Genomic DNA, 13,185 nt, shown 5'->3' with positions numbered 1-13,185 from the left:
ATTCATTTTTGGCCCAATAGCACAGGAGTCCCCAACCCCCAGGTCATGGACTGCTACCAAGTCCATGGCCTGTTAGGAACCAGGTCGCACAGCAGGTGGTGAGAAGTGGGCGAGTGGGCATTACCACCTGAGCTTCACCTCCTGTCAAATCAGTGGCAGCAGTAGATTCTCAAAGAAGCCGGAACCCTGTTGGGATCTAGGTTGTGCACTCCTTATGAGAATCTAATTCCTGATGATCTGTCATTGTCTCCTATCACCCCTACATGGGACCCTCTAGTTGCAGGAAAACAAGCTCAGGGCTCCCACTGATTCTACATTATGGTGAGTATATACTAATAACAATAGGAACAAAGCACACAACAAATATAATTTGCTTGAATCATCCTCAAACCACCCCCTGCCCACATCTGTGGAAAATTGTTTTCCACAAAACCCATCCCTGGTACCAACAAGTTTGGAGACCACTGCAATAACACATCCCTGTTGACTCAGCATCCTCTGGGCTCTTGCATATATTGCAGATTCCTCTGATGCTCTGCCAAGTCCTTCATCCAGATGTTTATCTATGTTAGGCTGGCACATTTTAAAGATGTCATGACCCCCAGATTCCCTCTTCTTCCTCTTCTCTATCATTTTCATGCTGTATACTAGACCTGTCTAAGGTAGGTTTGGAAGGATTGTCAGGTTTTTTTGTTTTTTTTTTTTCCAGAAATCTGTTGTTCTTAGTATTAGTCCTAGGCATGGAGCCCCAGGCTATTATTTGCTTCTTTCCAGCAGTTATCCTACTCTTGTCAACCCAGTCTCTACCACTATTTGGTTTTAAGCTCCTTCCTTTGACTTCAGACCATGTTGCATTGATTTATAGTTACCCCTTTCAACCTGCTTGATGTTATCTGTGTGCAGATCTTTTGCATTCACCTTGATCCATATTGCAGTTCTATTTGGTTTGCAGGACAGATTTTCACTAGTTAATAGTTTAACAATAACCTAACAATCTTTTATGAAAAGGAAGAAGAAGAGACGAATTATTATGAAAAGGAAGAAGAAGAGGGAATTATTGTGGTAAGTTCTGTGGGAGGTTATTATGGTAGGGCTCTGTGTTCTTTACCTCCTTTAGTCCTCCTAAAACTCCCATAGAATTTCATTCTTATCACTTTTTTAGAGATTAGGAAACTAAAGCTCAAAGAGATTAGGTTAAGTAGTTTGTCCAAAGTCAGAGAACCAGCAAGAGGAAGACGTAAAATTTAAACTCTGGCCTGAATCTAAAGCACATACTTCTCATACTCCAACATGCCATCTTTGCTTGGATTTTTCACCAACTCTTATAAGTTCTCCAATGGGGCCAGGTCTCATGTGACCTCCATGTCCCCATACCTGACTGCTTCACACTGGTTCTAAACTACCCCTAATCAAAGCCTCCCATTTCTTCCAGTGCTGTGCCTAACTGGACAATCCATCTAGTTTTTGATTTTTTATCAATGATTTTTTAACATGGAACCATCCATGTTTTCATCTCATTTGTGGCACATATTTCTGTTGTGTCTTGAAGTCAGTGAATCAACTCACACTCATTTTTTTTTCTTTTGCTCCAGTTCATCAGATTTATTCCTTCCTAAAATATAGAAGGGCTTCTAGTGAAAAAACTAAGTCTTCTGGCTTATTCTTCCCATTCCTAGCTCTCTTTCTTAGAGGCAACACTTTATCTCTTCAGATTTTTTGTTTGTTTAGTTGGGTTTTTTTTGAACGCATATAATTGTTACTTATCTGTATCAAAATAGAATGCTTATAAAATTATCTCTAGTTATTAAATTTAGACTTTATTAAGTTCTTGCTACGATAGATGAGGACTCAGATTTCTTATGTTATCTTCAATGTCATCACAATCTTTAAAATAGTTAACCACTCTTTTTAGTTCTTCTATTAATTTTTGAGCTTTAATGTTAGATAAAGTTAGCATGTTTTTGTTCTATCAATTATAGATATTTCCTCTAGACCCCTCAAGTTATAAGATTGGGATATTAACACCCCTTTCTTTCCACTCTCCTCTATGCCCTCTTAGACTCTACTTCCATATTTCCTGTGTTGTCTTCTTTAAATTTACATTTAAAATGTCAGACTGATCATATTTACATTCTGTTCTGTAAGTATGAGTTTTCCATGCCATGTGTATAGATTGATTCTAAAATTTAAATATCATCAGTGTTTTCATTGTTGTTACCATATAAATATTATTTACTGCAGAGCCAAGTAATGTGCTATGTGCACATTTACTTACATAATCACTTGTCCTTCATCTGGTTTCTAATTTTCCCCTCCTCTGTACCTTTATCATGTCCCTAAGGTCTTTTGATCTCTATCTCAAGGTTTCCATCAAATCCGCAAAGTCCTCCTTTGTTCGAGTTCCATCCCTTCTGGAGTCCTCCTCAATCCTGAAGTATTCCCTAGGCTTGATGACCAGCTGTCACCTGGGAATTTCCTTCATTACTCTCTTGGATTCGAATCACTATTCTATGGATCCCACTTTTTCCTCTCTCTTCATTTAAACTTTCCAGTAACTTCCTATGAACAAAATCCACTGGCAGTAATGTCCTAGCCTTGCATTTATTTTATCCTCACATTTAATTGGTAGTTTGGCTGGAGTTGGAGTCCCCTCTGCCCACTGGACAGTATTCACCTTCTTCTGGTGAGCAGTGTTGCAGAGGAGAAGCCTGAGACCAGCATGGCTCTTCTTCTTTTATGGCTGTACTGTTGCCTTTAGCTTTTTCTCTCTCTGGACACTTAGAACCATCTTTTTATCCTAGGTGTTTTGATATTTCATAATGATAACAAGGTATCTCCTTTTTAAAAATTCACCAAGTTAAGCATGCAGAGGGGCCTTTTAATGAGAATATTCATGTTCTTTAACTTTTGAACATTTACCTCTATTATTTATTTGATAGCTTTTTCCTGCTTTTTCTCCAGATTTCTCTCTCAAAATCCTATTAGTCAAGTGGTAGACCTCCAGTCTCTCAAACTTTTTATCACTGCCTTTTGCTCTTACAGTATATGAGATTTCCTTAATTTTCAAAATCTTCCATTCTTTCTCTTTTGACCATATTTTGAATTTTCAAAGATTCATTATTTGATTGTCCCTTTCTCCTTAATTTAATTGATGAAAATTTTTTGATATTTTTTGAGAATTGTAATTAGATTTAATTTGATTTTTCTTTTCAGTTTTCTGAATTATGTATTTCCTTCAAGATCAACTTGATAATGGTTTCCTTCTTGCTATTTTTCCTTCATGCTGAAAGTTTTCCTCAAGGGTCAGTAGATCCTGGACTTTTCATTTATGTTTAAGAAGTAAGTGTTAGAAAAGCTGAGACAGGGTTTGGGAGTGAAGCTTGTTTACTAATAGCATTCATTTTAAGTGTAGTAGGAGTGGGTCCTGCTGTGCATGGAGGGACACATAATGTGCCAGAACACAAGGCCACGTTGCTTCTCTCACTGGAAGCAATATTTTACATTTTATTCCATTTTTTTTAAAGTAAGAAACAAGTACCTTTTCCACAAAGCATATAAAAGCCTGTTTTGTGGTAGACATATGATCAGAGAAGGGAAAAAGGTAGTTAGTGTCTGTGTACACATGTTCACACCCGTGTTTACCATGCCGCCTACCTCCATTACATCAGGTATCTCTGAGTCAAGAGTCTGTCTGGAGTTCTTCTGGGGTTCAGTTTTCTACTCTAATCTGTTATACCAGTCAATATTTCTCCATCAACTTTGAGTCTGCAGACAGGTGTTGAAGAATTCTATTCCTAATGACTTTACTCCCATTCTTTTTGTTTTTATGGAGGCACATGGATTTTTACCTAATTTTTCATTGCAAAGTGGCCTTCCAAAGGTTGAGGAGTAAATGTACAGGTTCAATCCTCTATCTTGGAACAGAAGCTCTAATTTACATTTTTAGGAGATCCCTCTATGATATCTAAAATAGTTGAAATCATAGAAACAGACTAAAAGAGTGGTTAGCAGGGGTCAGAAGGTTAGGAAATGGAGACATATTGATCAAAGGGTACAAACTTGCAGTTATGAGATTAATAAGCTCTGAGACCTAATGTGCAGCATGATAACTTTTGTTAATAATAATGTACTGCACACTTGAAATTTGCTAAAAGAGTAGATCTCAAGTGTTTTCACCACCAAAAAGAAATAAATGTAACTACTGAAGGTGATTGATATATTAATTAGCTTGATTGTGGTCACGATTTTAAAATGCATATAATGTATACAAAAATATCACATTGTACACCTTAAATATATACAATTTTTATTTGTCAATCATATGTTGAGAAAGCTGGGAAAGAAAAGATACCCTTGGCTGCTGTGGGGTAAATGGATGGGACATGGGCAAGAGTAAATCCAGAGAGATCAGTAGGAGACTATGACACAGTTTTTGAGAAGGATGACACTGTTTTGAAACAAGATAGAGAAAAATGTTGTCATAGTGGCTGCACCATTTACATTCCCACCAATAATGTACAAGAGTTTGAATTTCTCCACAACCTCACCAACATTTGTTGTCTTTTGTTTTTACAATAACACCATCCTTACAGGTGTTAGGTGATATCTCTTTGTCATTTGATTTGCATTTTCCTGATGATTAGCAATGTTGAGCATCTTTTTACTTTTTGGCCATTTGTATGTCTTCCTTGGAGAAATACCTATTTAGATTGTTTGCCTATTTTTAAATTGGGTTATTTATTTACTTACGATTTTGCTATTGAGCTTCTTTGTTAATAATTTCAACTTTTTTTCTAGAATCGGGGCTACACATGCAGTTTTGTTACATGGATATAATGCATGATGCTAGGGTTTCGGGTATGAATGATCCCACCACTGAGGTAGTGAGCATAGTACCCAATAGTTAGCTTTTCAATCCCTGCTCCTCTCCCTTCTTTCTCTTTCTAGTAGTTCCCACTGTCTATGGTTGTCATCTTTGTGTTTATGAGTACCCAACGTCTAGCTCCCACTTACAAGTGAGAACATACAGTATGTCTGTTCCTGCATTATCTCACTTAGGATAATGGCCTCTAGCTGCATCCATGTTGCTGCAAAGAACATGATTTCATTCTTTTTTTTATGGCTGTTTAGTACTCCATAGTATATACATACCACATTTTCTTTATCCAGTCCACCACTGATGGGCACCTAGGTTGATTCTATGTCTTTGCAATTGTGAATAGTGCCATGATGAACATACAAGTTTGCATGTCTTTTTGGTAGAATGATTTATTTTCTTTTGGATAGATACCCAGTAACGGGATTGTTGGGTCGAATGGTAGTTCTAAGTTCTTCAGGAAATCTCCAAACTGTTTTCCACTGTGGCTGAACTAATTTACATTCCCACCAACAGTGGGAATTTCCTATATCTTTTGGAAATTAACTCCTTATCAGATACATGGTTTGCAAATATTTTCTCCCATTCCATTGGTTGCCTTTTCACTTCATTAATTGTTTTCTTTATTATGCAGAAGCTTTTTAGTTTCACATAATCCACTTTTTTATTTTTGCTTTTGTTGCCTATGTTTTTGTTGTCATATAAGAAAATTATTGTCAAGACCAATGTCAAGGAGATTTTTCTCTATTTTTTTTCTAGGAGTCTCATGGTTTCAGGTCTTATGTTTAAGACTTTATTCTATTTTTAGTTTATTTTTGAGTGTGGTGTAAGATAGGCATCCAATTTCATTATTTTGCATATAGACATACAGTTTCCCCAGAACAATTTATTTAAGACACTATTCATTTCCATTGTGTATTCTTGGTGCCCTTCTTGACCATATTGCATGGGTCTATTTCGGGGTTTTCTAGTCTAATCTGTTAGCTGATGTGCCTGTTTTTATGCCAGTACCATACTTTTAGTAATTGTGCTAAAATCAAGATAGGAAGCTCCCTCCCTTGGACCAGTGTTTTTCCAATGGGTCTCCAAGGTATTCTCAGTTTTTCCTTCTTTTTTTCTTCTTGTCATCTCTTCTTCTCCCACAGCAATCAAGGGGGAGAGTTATTACAGAATATAAGAAGATGAGCTAGATTCAAACAGACATGAGTGTTAATCCTTATTTTGCCATTTATTAACATTGAGACCTTGAAAAATTAATTTTTCTGAGGCTGAAAGAATAATGATAATATTGCCCTGCATTAGCTAGCTAAACTGCCATGGCAGAGACCAAAACAACAGTGAGTCAAACAAGATGGATATTTGTTTTGCTGTCTTCTAACAGTCCTGGGAGTGCAAGAGGCTCTGTTCCTTCCATCTTATTGCTCAACTGTCCTTTAGACAGGGTTTCTCAACTTCAGCGTTATTCACATTTGGGGCCGGATAATTCTTCGTTGGGCAGTGGGGGCAGGAAGGGATGTTGCTGTGTGTATTATAGGATGTTTAGCAGCATCCCCGGTCCCTACTAACTAGATGCCAGTAGCACTCTCTCCCTGGTTGTGACAATGAAAAAAATGTCTCTGAACACTTTCAGTGTCTCCTGGAGCAACAAAACCACTCCCTGGTTGAGATCCACTGCCTAAGGATGTGGTCTTTGGTTACGTGATCAAAGCTAGTTCACCAAGACCATATTTATATTCTAGTTCATAGGATAGAGGAGGGAGAAAAAGTGGAAGGCAAACAATTTGCTTTTAAGAGAGTTAAGTAAAGGTTACACATATCAGTTATGTTCATAGTCTTTGTGCTAAAACTTGGTCATTTGGCAACAGTAAGCCACAAGGGAGGTCCAAATAAATTGTTGGTCTGCTAAAAATCAGGGAGCCTCTATTTCTAAAAGGATTAGGGAAATATGAATAATGGGAGGAGGCATTTAGAAGCTTCATTACCCTTATAGAATTGTTATACAATTAAATATAATAATGTACCTACAGTACCTAGCATAGTTATGTTGTAAATGCTTAGTAAATATTACCCTTATCTCTGTCCTGCTTCTCCATTCCCAAGCACTTGGGCCTATGTCTTCCACACTGAGATTTACTCTTAAGTCATTCTGATAAATAAATATTAATAAAAATGATTCTCTACAACCCTGTGTCTGGGCCAATGTTGGAACTACTCCCAATATATAGACTACTCCCAATATACATTTCTCTTTCAGGATTTTGTTCTCTTTTTCTTTTGTCCTCAGTAGCCTTGCCAACAACACCATCTCCCATGAGCATACATGCACAGGGACCCCTATGTGATGATCGTGGAGGTCCTACTCTAAAGTGAATGACATCTTGGTAGTGATGACTTTTTTTTAGACGGAGTCTACCTCTATCACCCAGGACATAGTGCAGTGGTGCGATCTTGGCTCACTGCAACTTCCACCTCCTGGGTTCAAGCGATTCTCCTGCCTCAGCCTCCCAAGTAGCTGGGACTACAGGTACACGCCACCATGCTGGGCTAATTTTTGTGTTTTTAGTAGAGACAGGGTTTCACTATGTTGGCCAGGCTGGTCTTGAATGCCTGACATCAGCTGATCCTCCCCTCTCAGCCTCCCAAACTGATTTAAATTCTGGCTCAAGAACTTCCTAGGGATGTCACTTTTTAGTTATTTGTATATGTGGTGACAACGTCTGAGTTCAATGTCCTCATCTGAAAAAAATGGGGATAGTAATATTTGCTTTACAAAGTTGTCGTAAATGAATTGGAAAGAAGAATGTGCTAAGCCCCTATTTGCCTGGTCCTTTAAGTATTATTCAAAACAATTATTTATAATACCCTATACATTCTGAAATAGTATCTCAATTTTCTAGAAAAGTAACTGTAGCTAGGTAAGGCAAATTTGTTTGCCTAAAATTACACGTGCACACAATATCAGGAGAAATAGATGGGATTTGAACTTGGGTCTCTCTGATAACAAAATCAGTGCCCTTTACATTGACAAAGATTTTCTTTCATGTCTTTCTCTAGCATAGATTACTCAAGAGGCTTTAAACTGCTTCTGTCACTGAAAGTGGGAGCTAAAGGATGAGAACATCATAGAGGGGAACAACACGTACTGGGGCCTATCAGAGTGTGAAGGGTGGGACGACGTAGAAGATCAGGAAAAGCAACTAATGTGTACTAGGCTTAACACCTGAGTGATGAAATAATGTGTACAACAAACCCCCGTGACACATGTTTGCCTATGTGACAAATACACATCCCGCACATGTACCCCTGAACTTGAAATAAACGTTAAAAAAAAAACCAAAAACCAAAAAACAAAAAACAAGATGCCCTGTGTATGAACTTACAGAATATGAGACAATAGCTTCCCCAAGTGGGAGATTACAGAACAGAACGGACAGTCCTCTCTTTGCCTTGGAAAGAGTAATGGTGTGGAGAATGACATGGCTCGAGGAGTGGTCTTGGCCACTGATCTCCCCTTCCCCTGCCTGGCTCTTACCAAAACCACAATCAGGCAATCCCCACAAGCTGAGCTTATCACTGGGATCCTGGCACTGTCAAAGGGGCTGACCCAAGCCTGTCTTACACTGCCTGCAGCTAGTTGCACAAGCCGCTGACCTACATGGAAAGCATCGCATTTCATGAGAATGAAATAGGACATTGGACAAGAGTTCCACATTTCCTGCCATCAGATTTACTTCATTTTCGGGAATGGCCCTGCTAACCTATGATTTCAAAGGAGTCCAGAGAATTTTGGAGTCTAGCAATCAGTTTTACTGGTAGTCTCTTTTTTCCTCTATGTCTCTGTGTGGCATGTTCCTTTCTGCATGTATGCATTCACACGCATTCGTAAAGACAGGCTTGAGGAACTCTCTGCTCCACATACACCAAGGTGTCCTGTGGTATGTCAGAGCAGCTGTGGTATAACGAAAGGAGCACAATTTTTGGCATCAGAATACCTGGATTAAAATCCTAGGCTTCTTACTTGCAATGTGACCTTCTCTGGGTCTTAGATTTTCTAAATGGAAAACAAAGCTAATAAACCCTACTTCATAAAGCTGCTGAAGGATTTAATGATATTACAGATGGGTGACAGTGTGCTCAGTGTGCTGTCATGAAAAGAGACCTGAGTTCAAATCCAGAATCTATCTCCTAAAAGCCATGTGAATCAGGCCAACGTATTAAACTTCTCTTTTCCTCAGTTTATGCATCTCTAAAATGGGAGTCCTAATGATACCTCCACCCAGTGTTTGGTTTTGGGGTTAAATGGGACAGTGGCTTGAATCCTCTAGTGAGGTCCCCAGTATACAGCAGTGATGCAGTAAGTTGCTTTCTTTCTAGCCTTTTTTCAGCCATTACGTGAAAACTCACTGTACACTTCCAAGTGGTGTTCAAATAAAAGATGATGCTGTAACAGTGGTAGTTGCCAAAGTAAGTGACATGACTCATTTTAAGGAACCTAGTAAAAGACAGGGATGTGCACTTTGAAACAGAGCAGGCTGAACTGTGTCTCAGAGAGACTTCTTCAAGAGTGTCTGTTTCTGTAGGTGGGACCCTGGGGCTTCCTCACCACTGAGTTAACAGGCTGCTTAATGGAAGCCCCTGATTATGACTCAATGGAGAACCCACTTGTCTCCCTCTCGTGACACAAAAGGCATTTAACTGCTTTTATTCCTCTTTAGCATTTACTGCTGCAGCCTAACTGCGTGGGTCACAAGACGATTGTCCTCCCCAAGGGTCATCTCCTGAATTACCAGCCCTAGGTGCCAATCATTGCCTTCGTAAAGATCCATCTTGATCCTGGATCCTCCCTCTCATCTTATTTTATAACTGGCTTCTCAGCGTCATAAGGAGCAACCAGTTTTTCAGTAATAGGTAAGGTCAAACATGGCCCTTTGGAATGTACGTTGAGGAACATTCATCCCAACTCTGAGAGCCCCACATGGGACAAGATTTCATCTTCATGAAAAATCCAGTGGGGTATGATATGGTTTGGATCTGTTTCCCCACCCAAATACCATGTTGACATATAATCCCCAGTGCTGGAAGTGGGGCCTGGTGGGAGGTGATTGGATCTTGGGGACAGTTTCTAATGGCTTAGCACCATCCCCCTAGTGCTGTTCTCATAATAAAGTTCTCAAGAGATCTGGTTGTTTTAAAATGTGTAGCACCTTCCTCTCTCTCTCTTCCCCCTGCTCTGGCCATGTGAGGTGCTTGCTCTCCCTTTGCCTTCTGCCATGATTGAAAGCTTCCTGAGGCCACCTCACGCTTCCTGTACAGCCTGCAGAACCACGAGACAATTAAACCCTCTTTTCTTTATAAATTACCCAGTCTCAGGTACTTCTTTATAGCAGTGCAAGAACTAACTAGCACAGGGTAGAATTTTCCCTCAAGCGCCTTCTCTTTCAAGCTCTAGAGAAGGCCTTAAGAAGAACTTTAAATTGTATCTTCCTGCCCTATCCTGACTGCCTGCTTAGTATTTCCCACCACCTCTGCCAGCCATACCCTCACTCTGTCCACAGGGCCGTTCTGTGCCATGGCTGCCAAAGCCACCCACCACAGCATTCCACCTGCGCCGTTCTTCTCCATACGCTTGTCCTAGGACCTTAAGGGCCCACAGCTGACAGGAAATTATATACTGGACTAATTCATTATTAACAAATAATAATACATTATTTCAATTTCATTTAAATCAAATGTATAGTCATCAAGCAGCAATGGTCCAGGTGCTGTGTCAGGCACTATGTAGACGGACTACACTACTCTAGGAAGTTTATACTCTTCATCTCATTTAATACTCAAAAAGTAGGCATAACTATTCCTGCTCTCAAGGAAAAAACTCAGACCGAGAAAGGCTTGCCGACTCATTCAAGGTTACTAGGCCCTCTCTATTGCACAATTTGTGCAAGGGATACCATTCCCATAGTAGCCCATGCAAACGGTGCTCCCTGGATTTGTGTTCCAGGACATAGAATACAAAGGGAATAGTACTCCTGGAGTCATGCACAGCAGTGGTTTTTTTGTTTGTTTGTTTGCTTTGTTTTGTTTTGTTTTTCGAGACGGAGTCTTGCTCTGTCGCCCAGGCTGGAGTGCAGTGGCGCGATCTCGGCTCACTGCAAGCTCCGCCTCCCGGGTTCACGCCATTCTCCTGCCTCAGCCTCCCAAGTAGCTGGGACTACAGGTACCCTCCACCACGCCCGGCTAATTTTTTGTATTTTTAGTAGAGACGGGGTTTCACCGTGTTAGTCAGGATGGTCTCCATCTCCACAGCAGTGGTTTTGATGGTCACCCAGCAGGTAGTGACAGGATCAAGAACTGAAACTATTTCTAATACTGAAGTTCAATGCTTCTAATTCACGCACCAAAAATTAATCTCTAGCATAATGTCAACTCTCTTTACTTATAAATCACATGAAAAAGGGGTGGTTGTCGGCTTGCATAAAATATTGGATATTCAAGTGAGGATGGCTAATCCAAACAATGCTTAGCATTCTCATTTGCATAAAGAGCTTTGAGTTCATATGCAGTACTGGGAGTAGCACTCCAAGGTGAGTCCTCACAGTTCAGAAAGGTATAGCCAATACCCCATATAGGAAGGAGCCAGGCAATGGGAAAAGAGCATAGGTCAGACAGAGCTGGGCTTGACTCTGCAATTTGCCATTTGTTAGTGTGACCTGGGACAAAAAATAAGTTCTTCTGAGCGTCGCTTTTATCTGTTGCAGAAAACAGTCCATTTACTTAAACCTAGTTACCTTAGGTTCACCAGATAGGATTCACTGAATTGTTTCTAATGCCATAATTCAGTGCTTTTAAAAGTGAATAAAATGTTGAGGTTACCAAGACAATTTTAAATTAAATAGGTAATTGAAAAAATCTCCTTTATCCTGAATAAATTTTAACAACTACTTTCTTCAATTGTAGACACTGTTTATAGTCAATGGGTGCATCCTGCATTTTAATCAGTTTTACCGATTTTAAAGTCAATGTTTCTTCTATTGTATTCCCCTGTCCTCAATTGTTTTTAGCTCATCTTTTTAAAAAAGCTTAAAATAATATGTATTTCAGTTATGCTTTAGTGATTTTTAAGTACTCAATCAAATTTTCATCCAGCTCTGGTCATATATTCTGTCTTCTACTTCGTTGGTGGCTTAAGCGTTTGCAAGTATGCCAGTTCCCCCGTGAGGACCACTGTCCACACACACACTCCGCTCTTCCCCTTCAGCTGCTCAAAGATTCTCTATGCTGTCCTTGTGAGTTTTGTGCTTGAAGAATCAATCAGAATTAGGAGATGTGCTGACAGCCACACACAAGCTGATTTCCTGGACCTCTTAGTCCACAGGTCCAGAAAGGAAATGCAGACTCTCATTTGTAATAAAATGACAAGGATATTGTGGTGGGAAGGCTTGTCTCTTCCTAATATGGGCCACTTACTGGCCTTTCTCTTCATTTTTATGTGAGTTAAATTCCCATTGATGTGGGTGATGACTGTTGGTCAAACACCACTCCTGCATCTGGGTCCGGCATACTCCCTCAGTGTCCCAGTGGTAAACACAGAGGAATTGAAAGACATAATGACTTCACCTCTGAAGTCCTATTTGGTGCACATTTTGATCCCAGGGACCAACCATGCAGGAAGCCTAGGGTGTTTTCACTTGGGCACAACCATGAAAGTGTTGTGTATTTTTTTCCCCTTGGTGGAAAAATGATGGCTTTGCTTTCTTGAAGCATTCCTGTTGGCTTATTCATGGAACCCAAAGAGGGCGACATCCAAGGAGGGTAGCATGCAGCCTTCTGTTTCCCAGCCAGAGTCAGGGTTTGGCAAAGAGTTAGAGCTGGGAGGGAGGCGGGACTGCCCAGTGCAGTAGGTGAGAGAAAAGTTGGCCAAAAGGTAGGAAAGACTTGAAACCAAAATCCACACTCTGATGTGCGGGGCCTCCCAGTGAGAAAAAACACTCACCAGACACCCACATACTTATTTGGGTTGGAATAGGGTATGCAGCGCCCAGGAGGCTGTTGAAACAGAGTATGGACACCCTTCAATGGGCTGGGGGAGCTGTGGAAAGCAGGGCCTGGGAGGAGGAGTGAAGGGGAGAATGGCCAAGGCAGGGCTGTGTCTCCCTTGCCGAAAGAATCCTTTTTGCAGGTTTACTTGGGATGGAGCTATAGGCTGTATCCTGTGTGGGTGGTGGGTGGCGAGACTTATGAGAAGTAGGGAACTTTCTTTTCTCTGGAGCCAGACAGACTTAGGTTTGACTCCAGACTCCACCACTTATGAG

This window comes from Pongo pygmaeus, chromosome 19 (assembly GCF_028885625.2).
Source record: "Pongo pygmaeus isolate AG05252 chromosome 19, NHGRI_mPonPyg2-v2.0_pri, whole genome shotgun sequence".
NCBI classification, from domain to species: domain Eukaryota; kingdom Metazoa; phylum Chordata; class Mammalia; order Primates; family Hominidae; genus Pongo; species Pongo pygmaeus.
The sequence above is the reverse complement of the archived record's forward strand: the minus strand, read 5'-3'. Positions refer to the sequence as shown.